Source organism: Stegodyphus dumicola, chromosome 2, assembly GCF_044657685.1.
Source record: "Stegodyphus dumicola isolate Sdum_Otavi_A_Nest chromosome 2, ASM4465768v1".
In the NCBI taxonomy this organism is placed as follows: Eukaryota; Metazoa; Arthropoda; class Arachnida; order Araneae; family Eresidae; genus Stegodyphus; species Stegodyphus dumicola.
In genome coordinates, this window is record NC_140769.1 from 92,824,005 (window position 1) to 92,833,886 (window position 9,882).

Genomic DNA, 9,882 nt, shown 5'->3' on the forward strand with positions numbered 1-9,882 from the left:
CTGCTAATACTTGTAAAGCACCCGTAGAAGTTGTCCTTTGCACTCGACAGAATCTTAGTATGAAGAGTTACTGACATGTTTGTAGATGATTTGTTAATTACACTGTAGGCCAAAATTAAAGAACAAAATCTAATGAAACAGTTATGCCAGAAGTACTGAAAACTTTGAATATCGGAATTCATGGAAATAATAATGTCTTCGGCTTATTAGAGCTCTCGTCAGCATTAATCTCAAACATAATAAATTAATAAAAGAATTGGCTTCAGACATAGAATATGAAATAGTGAGTGAAGACAAAAATGAAACATAGTTGTATTTCCCTTTTTTTAAAATAGATAATTAGTTCAGGAATATAAAAAATACCAAATAATAAAATGCAATTTAGAAGGAATTTATAAACGGGATTTGGGAAGTTAATGACTAAAAGGAAATAAGTGCTGCAGTAAAAAGTGCGACAAAAGAAGTATGGATGAAAGAACGTAGGCAACAAGGAATATGATAATAATAATAAATATCCTCTAAGACAATCTGAAAAAAATACAATTTCTTATCGGGGCAGATATTACTGGGAAGTTGATGACTGACAGAGTGAGGAAAAATTGTAGAAAATTGTTGAAAGATTGTAGAAGATGAAATGCTGTGTCAGAGGAATATTCAGAAAAAAATTATTCTCTAGAAACAAAAGACAACCAGTGTAATTTATAGATTAATGAAAGATGAAATAAATACTAATAATGTATTCTCCTCTACTTCAGATACTGCTCAAATTCCATCAGAAAACAAAATCTTTAGAGAAAACAGTTAAAGTTCCTAAATTGAGAATCATAAATTCTATGGCGATCTTGCCTCTAGAATTTTATAAATGGTTTGAAATCGTTGTTCATAATAATATTAATTTTACAAAAATAGATAAATTTAATTATTTAAGCTTGTATTTAATAGATAAGGTCTATAATTGTACAAGAGGTTTTGCGTTAACAGAAGAAAATTATGATGCTGCTTTGGATGTATCAAAAAATAGATTTGGAAACAAGAATACTCTTGTTAAGAAAATTTTCAAATCCATTTTAATGAGATAAAATTCCTACTGAAAGAGGTACAATTGTTTTAACTGGATTAAGAAGGCTGTTTAATAAAGCCGGTGCTTATATTAGAAGTTTTTAGAGCCGTTTGGTGTTGCTGCTAACGGCAAATACTCTTCTAGCACTTTATTGATTCCCATTTTATTGGATAGAATTCCGGAAGAACTTGTTTTAGAATTCCACAGAATATATCAAGATAGTGACTGGAAGTTTAAGGATTTATTTACTTGTCTAGACCAAGAGATATCGTCTAGAGAAAGAATATATTTATTTAATTGTGCACAACTAAAAATCATCACAATATCGGTAAACAATATAAAAGTCACTGCAAAAAAATTTGAAAATAAAAGGCTCAATACACTCACTTCACACACACGGAATATACACTCACTTCGAAAAGTTAAGCACGAAGATGTAAAATGCAAAACAATCAACAAATACTGCTTTGATTGACACAAAATTCAGCAGGAAAGTAGCATATATGTTTATGCATAAAACAAAATCAATAATTATATACAGAAATGAAAACAATATTAAATTTTTGCAAGTTATCAGATAATGACATACTGGAGACTTAAATATAATTACGTATCAAGTGAAAATAAACAGCATAAAATGAAAAAAAAGATATTAATAGGGTATGTGATCCCCCGTCATCTGTATACAAAGTTTACACCTTGTAACCATGCTTTCGGTGGTCAACCACCGCATAATTAAGCAATCGCCATTCTTCTTGTAGAGCAGTTTCCAGCTCAATAAGAGTGGCTGGAGGTAGGAAACGTGAAGTTATAGCACGGCGAGATGAGAGCAAAGATTTTCAATGGGATTAAGGTCGGGCGAATATGCTGGCCACGCCAGACACGCAGTCCCTTCACTCTCCACGTAGTCATTGACGATGTCAGCTCTATGGGGACGTGCGTTATCTTCCATTAAAACAAAAGTAGCGACAACTGCTGCAGCGTACAATTTCACAATGGGTTCTAGGACTTCATCTCGATACCGGACAGCCGTGAAAGAACCCCGTTAAAAGATGTGCAGCTCGGTGCGGTATTCTAATGAAATCCCTGCCCACACCATAATGTTTCCGTCTCGGAATGCCTGATGTTCGGTGATGTTTTGGGACTGATTGCGTGTTCGTTGTTCACGCCATATCCTTATACGCTTGTCATCTGGCTCCAGATTAAATCTCGACTCATCAGTAAACATGACATTGCCTTAGTCAAACACATTCTAATTGACATGTTCCCGGCACCACTGTAATCGTGCCCCTCTTGATTGGACGGATAGAGGAACACAAACTCGAGGTACCCGGGCGTACAGTCCACTCATATGTAATCTCCGGCGTACAGTAGCTGCAGATATCGCCTTACCAATGGACGCTGTAACCATAGATGTCACACGTGTGGGGGTCGCTCTGCGATTCCGCTTGGCTACAGTAGCAATATATCGATCTTCCGCGGGGGTTGTAACCCTTGGGCGATCGGCTACGGGCCTTCGGACAACTGTCTGTGTGGTTTGGAATTGTTTCCATAAACATGAAATTACAGAATGATGAACGCCGAAGAAAAGAGCAACATCTGTGATCGACTGTCCTGCTTCAATGCGCCCCAAGCACGCCAGCGCTCAGAATCTTCCATTCGTCTTCCGGAAGTCATAGAAACACGTATGTCTTGAAAACAAATTGTACGAAAGTTTTAAACACCTTCTATCAGCACTTACAATCAACTTCTGTAACCCTTCGTAAAGCTGGTTTCTTATAAGACTGCCTTTTTTTGCATATATCTTGACGTGAAAGCGCGATTGGTTGTTAGCTAACATATTTGCATATCTCCATCTACCTCTGCAGCGAATTAAATCCTCTTCAAGTCTGATTGGCTTCCGAAAATTAGCATTTTCATCTCCGTGCTTAACGTTTGGAAGAGAGTGTATCAACTGATGGTATTTTATCAATATTTTGTAATGGTAATGATCATGAATTTTGCCACTTTGAAAGGTTGTGGAAAAGAGAATTAGGTTATAAAGAGACAATCAATGATTTCGCTGTTTGTCGCGGTTCTGCAAAAGTAAAACTCGACCCATATTAGAAACTTTTTGTTACGAAAAAATAGTAATGAATCAGCTGAAGCTAAAGATCGGAAGCGAATCCAAAAGCAGTTAAATCAATCCAACTCAGCAGTTAAATCAATCCAATCAATCAGATAAAAGCAGTTAAATCAATCCTTGAGTCAAATATCATTGCTTTTTTGCAAATGTGTACCATCCAGGCTTGTTCGAAAGGAAACTTTGAACTATACCGAGTGTTAATGGATAGAGGCTGTGAGATATCTTGGATTATAAAATCTTTGGCAGATACCCTTAAAACTATTCAAAGAGAAAATTGTTTGTTAATGTTTTTGGGTCCTTGAAAGCCATAAATACAGTTTAGAGAACTTAACACTGAGGAATAAGGATGATCCTAAAAAATATATTGAGGTAGAAGCATTTGTTACTGAAATGATTACTGTCGCAACCATTGCAGTCCCCAGAATAAATATTCACATTATTTTTAAGCAAAAGCGCTTAATTTTAGCTGACGTATATAATGACTCAAACGAAGGTATTCACATTTTAATAGGAGCGGATAATTATTTGATTGAGGGATATCATTAAAGACCCAAAAGTAGGAAAAACAACTAAAATGCTAAACTGCATACAAACTGATTTGGGTTTGCACTGGAGGGAACACAAGATGAGGATAAAAATTGGGGAAATGTAGTATAAAAAAAATTCTGTACTCCTACCGATATGCAAACGCTATGGAATTTACGAGTAGTATCTTGAGAATTTACGGATTCTAATAAGTTGTAAATTGCAGATGAAAATTTAATTAATTGAAGATAATTTGAGATTTGTACATGGAAGATACGAAACGTGTTTGTTATGAGGAACCAAAACCAACGGATTTAAAGAACAACTTTCGTCTAGCTAAAAAAATGACTTCAAGATTTAAAAAATAATGTCGAAAATAATGAATTGTCGTCAAATGAATACAAAGATATAATTAAAGGTCAGTAGAGTAAGGGAAATATTGAAGAATGTTCCAGAAGCGCAAAAGAATATTTCATGCTATATAGAGCAGTTACGAAAACAGATAAGGACGGTTTTAAACTTCGCGTGATTTTCAGCTGTAGTTCGAAAAAGAAACTAAATCTTTCTTTATATGGTTATTTTGAGACTGGTCCAAATTTAAATTCCAATGTATTGGATGTTATTTTAAATTTCAGGAAATTCAAAATTACATTTTGTGCTGATATAAAGAGAGCATTTTTGAAGACTGGAATTTCTGAAAATTTTTAAAGTTCATATGATTAGCAGAAAATGCAGATGAAGACTATAAATCATGCGTATGACACGCTTTGTATTTGGTTGTAAGTAATCGCCATTCATTTTAAGTGCAACTTAAAAATCATCACTTAAAGCAGCTAAGCAAAAATAAATCTGAGTCTTTTGAAATGCAGAAATTTTCACTGTATATAGATTTATATTTCGTTGAAAATAATGTTGAAGACTCATTTGAGCTGTCATCTGAAGCAATGTTGATTTTAAAAGATGCAGGTATGATTTTGAGGAAATTAAATACTAATCTTGAGAAACAGGTTATTGTGTGTGCAGAATGAACAACGGATAATAAATTTTCGTTAGCTATAACAGGGATAATGGAAAGTTTAAAGAATCTGAAAAGCACAAAGCGTTGTATATTGCATATTGCAGTGATAGTTTTTAATTGCTGCAATATTTGGTGTTATATCTGCTCCGATGTTGTAAGTTCTTAGTTACCATATAATATCTACTTGTTCATCTTTTAATGTGACAACAGAAGTAAAGTAATAGCTGTTACGCCACGTTAATCAGCAATAAATGCAGAATCAGAAGTTTATGCTACAGAATAACAGCACTTGCCCACACTCTCTAACTTGTCTTCTAGGACTCAGTATATAAACCTTTTCTCCTCAAAGTAGAATTTGCATTTCTTCACGCGCGCAACCAAATTTAAATATTCTGGCATTGACAATTAGGGGAAGGAAGGCTTATAGGTAAAAAATATAAATTAAACTTTAACTGGTTAGAAGATAAACATAAATCCCTACAGTTGCTCCTGCCAGAATTTAGCAGAATTGGATAAAGGTCCTCAAAGACGTGATTCAAACTGTTAAATTCTACATCTAGCAGGCCCTGAGGCCCGTTCACACCTAAGTTCTAAACTTTAACTTAATTATGACACAATTTCTTTTCCTCTTTTTTTCTGTTGAACTTGCTTCATCATATTTGCTCAACAGGGCATTCGGTCTTGTCCTTCCAGTCATCTGGAAGGAATAGAATACATGTTTCTACCAAACAATAAATAACACTTTATTTTCACAATACATTAACCCTTTTATTGAGTTTCTAACCCTCTTGTATTTACCATAGGTTTCTTAAGTTCACCGAACATCACGGATTTTAAGGGTCACATTTACTCATTACACATTCATGCTTTAATTTAAACTTAATCCCCTTTTGGCTATCCACAATGTGTGGAACAAAACGCAAGTGCAATATGTCACAGTGAACAAAAGCTAGTATTTTTATTTGGCCTAAACACATATCAAATTTTGTTAGCACATAGTAACCTTCTTAGGCACATCATAAATCCAATTCTTTTTCTCTATGAGCTAGTAGAAATAAAAATTAACTAGAGTGTAGGTGGACAGCCCTACAAAACACATGCATATAAAATTTCCCCACATTTGGGCTTAAACACATGCAAGCTTTCGCTCAAAAACGTATAATTTGATTTATCTAACTTTTCGTTTGTACAATCTCAAGATTTGCTCTTGAATACATTAACTTTTAAATACATTAAATTTACATTTTGAGGTTTTAGATTTAAATGCTTATTATATATGCGCTATGAGATTTAAATCTACATTTGTAGAATGATTTACTTGTACACAACACATATTTTCCCATTTTACAATGAAAAACTTTAACACAATAAAAACTAAAATGAAAATTTTACTTGAATCCTTTTCTAGCCAAAAGTGCGAACCTAAAAACAAATTTTCATTAACAAGTATTAATACCAAGCTACTTGTATCTGGCCAGAACTTTTGGCGTTTTAACATAAATAGCCTTTCGACAAACAAAACGAACTACTAGTTCTTTACATTAACATTACATTTTTAGAATACTAATTAGAATACTAATTTAGAATACTAATTTTTAGAATTTGAGATTTAGCCAAATAAAACTAAAATAACTTTAGTCCTCAACCGAGGCAAATTGACTTTATATAGAAACTTCGTATTTTAACTTTTCATGTAACTTTACAAAACAGAAAAGATTTTATTGAAAAATTCACTTATTGATACTCTACTATCCTTTTGTTGCAGTAGTCCTTCCAAGTAATATTGCTCCACACTGGCGATTTTCAATCTCTGTCAATTTTTTCCACAGGTTGAAGTTGGCCTTTCCTTTTCTCTCCTCTAAGCATTCTTCTCTTACGCTTCAACGGTGCCGACTCTTGTCTTTTCCTTTTGCTGGCAGAAAAGTTGTTTCTTGGAGCATCGGTAGTCAAGGACTCTTGCCTGCAGCCTCTTTTTTGCTACCGTTGTCCGCTGTGGGCCTTGAGCTTCGGATGGCATCTATTTCCATTTTACCCACCGGTGGTCTTGTTTGTACCATTCTTTCCATTCACCGCCTCCTTGACGTATCCTGAGGATGTCTGCTGCGAGACCTTGTCTGGGCACTGCCATCCTTGTTCCTTGCTGGAGCTTTCCTTCTCGACGATCCTTCACACTTGAATTTTTTCGACTGGACCTTCCATATGTTGAGGGGTTCGTTTCTGGGGAAGACTTCGGTTTGTCTGAGGCTTTGTCCTCTGCTCCGTTCTTTGTTTCTTTGCTGCTGGTTGAAGCTCTAGTTGGGCCGAAGTCGTCATTGAGGATGCCGCCTCTTCTGATTCGGAAGCCTTCAAGAAATCATTCAAAACGCCAAAGTCCTTACGTTCATAACAACGTTTTAATTGAACCAGACTGGCTTTTATTCTTTCGCCCGTATTCGAAATAATATGTATAACAGCACATATGATCTGTTGTACAATATATGCCCTTTCAAACGTATGGGCGAATTTCGCTACAAAGTTCTCTGGTGCACTAGACAGAATTTTCCTTCCAGCACCTTATCCCCCAATTTAAAATCTGACTCACTGCCTCTTCTATCATAATATAACTTCTGCTTCCTTCTTGCTACATCTGAATTCTTCAAAGCTTCGAAGATCAGCTTTCGAATATTTTGCTGTTTAAATTCCGGCTTCCGTTCTTGGAAGAAAAAGAGTTTACCCAACGGTGTTAAAATCTTCTTTCCTACAAATAATTCAGCCGGAGTTTTACCCGTCGTATCATGCTTGGCAGTTCTTAAAGCCTAAGCTAGTTCATCTATGCAGTTATCCCAGGACTTATGATATTTTTAACACAACTTCTAATTATTTTAACAATGTTTTTATTAACTCTTTCGCGATATTTGCCTGTGGTCTGTACGGGACGATTTTCATATGCCGTATGAAACGCGTATTCCCTATGAAACGCGTGCCCTACGCACCTACGTATGTCAAGCACTTTACACAAGTTTTCAAAAATTTGACTAATAAACTGATTACCATTATCACTTATTACTTTTAACGGTGCACCATATTTTAAGATATAGCTATGTAAAAACGCATCTGCGACTATTTTATCCTACCTTCCCTTTAACGGGATTATTTCTATCCACTTGGAAAAATGATCAGCAGTCACCAAAAGATATCAGTTTTTATTTAACTAACTTTCAGGAAAAGGGCCAAGAAGGTCTATTCCAAGAATTTCATTATGAAAAGTCGCGCAAATCCTGTTTGGATATCCGGCCGGGTTATAATAAACGTCATTAATTAATTGACATAAATTACAGGACCTGGCATACGCTGTCACTACCTTCTGTAGCTGCTGAAAATATATCGCCTGGCGTACCCTACGCACCTTTTTCGTCACCCCTAAGTGGCCAGACTTTGATGCCTTATGTAGTTTTTACAAAAGGCTTACCCATAGTGTGGCTGGGATGACTGGCCTATATTCATGGTTTTCATTTGTCTATTTAGTATAGAACAGCAAATGATCTACAGTATCGTAATTTTGGGCTCTATTTCTAATTGCAGCAAAGTCTGCACGTGCAAAATTATCTGGAATTTTTAAATAATCATAGGCATTACCCAATTCTGGGTCCTTTAGTCCCGGGAATCTAAAACTTTAGAAGTTAAAATAGCCCATTTTAATTGATCACCATTTTCATCCAGTTTAATTCTTGATAACGCATCGACTACAGTATTTTCCTTGCCAACGTAGGCCAAAAGTGCAATAACCTCGTTTTTCTTCCTGCTCATAGATAATAAAATTCATCAAAGCAACAGATATTAGACTAAAGATTGATATTTAACTGTCAAAGCACTAGGACTTTTGTTTTGTATTCTCTAAATCTTTTTGCATTTACATTTAGTATGTATTCAACTTTCATATAACTTGCGAAGAAATGGGATGTTTCCCAGACAAAGAGGGAATAGGACCTGTATGTTGTACCTTACTTCAGGATATTTTTACTCTCAACGCATTTTCGTTATTCTAGTATTAGCGCATTTATACTTGGCAAATAATTTTGAAGTCGTCATCGAGAAAATACAATTTCTCGACATACAATTTACTTCATCTACGTTTATTGAGTTTCAATTTTATTATGCATTTCCATAGAGCAAATTACATTTTCATGTCCGTTTAACTTAGAGATACTAATCTAAGTCGCGCAAAAGCGCTTATTCTTCTATTTCCAGCCAAAGGCCTCAGAGCACAGCGCAAACCCTGAGGTAGAAATGGCTTGCGGATGCCCCACCGCTCGTCGGCAGATGCGTCTATTAACGCGTGCTGTCATTACTCTGGCTGCACCGGTACCCCTCGAACTTAACCATATTTCCTTGTTCCAAGCATCGTCGCCACAGTCGGTGAACTGTGGACACGTCCAAGTGTGCATCAGCTCAGAGTTGCTGTATGGACCAACCTACCCTTCTCAGATCGATCAGCATGACCCCCGTAAAATAGTCTGTCTTCTTGACCTGCCTCCGTTGACGACGGCTTGGCATTCTCTGCTACTAGACGCATCCTTTGAGACAAGAACAAATTTTCTACGATGATTTCCCTAGCAGAAATAGGAGCACGAACTGAACATTCTACAGGTTCTTTCCCTCATATCTTCTTCAACGTGCATTCCAGTTCCAGTTACCGCTGTTGCCGCGTCTAGCTGGCTAACTATAAAAGCTGTATACTGGCTATCGTAGCATACGTGCTTCAAAGAGTGATGCAGGTACAAAAATGCTTGAGTGGGTTCAAAGAACAGGATGAATGTAGGCGACTCCTGTGTCACGTAAGGGATGTGAAAAACACATTTTACAGAATTAAACAGTACATAAAATGTAAAATACATATTTTTCTCAGAAAATAGGCCACTATTTACATAATATTTACAAGTATATGCCATGCTATAATAGCAGAAAGTCCTACAAAAGTTAGGAAAAAATTTAGAATGCTTACACAATATGGAGTTGTAATAACAATTTTAAATCCTATGTAGGGAAATTTTGGTTTTCGTTTAATATAAAAGCTGCGTAAGGGCGTAAGTATCTATCACCTTGCAGAATTCTATAGCTGAAGAGACTGAAATGATTCATAATGTTGCAAGTTTGTGTGTCTTGATACAATTCCTT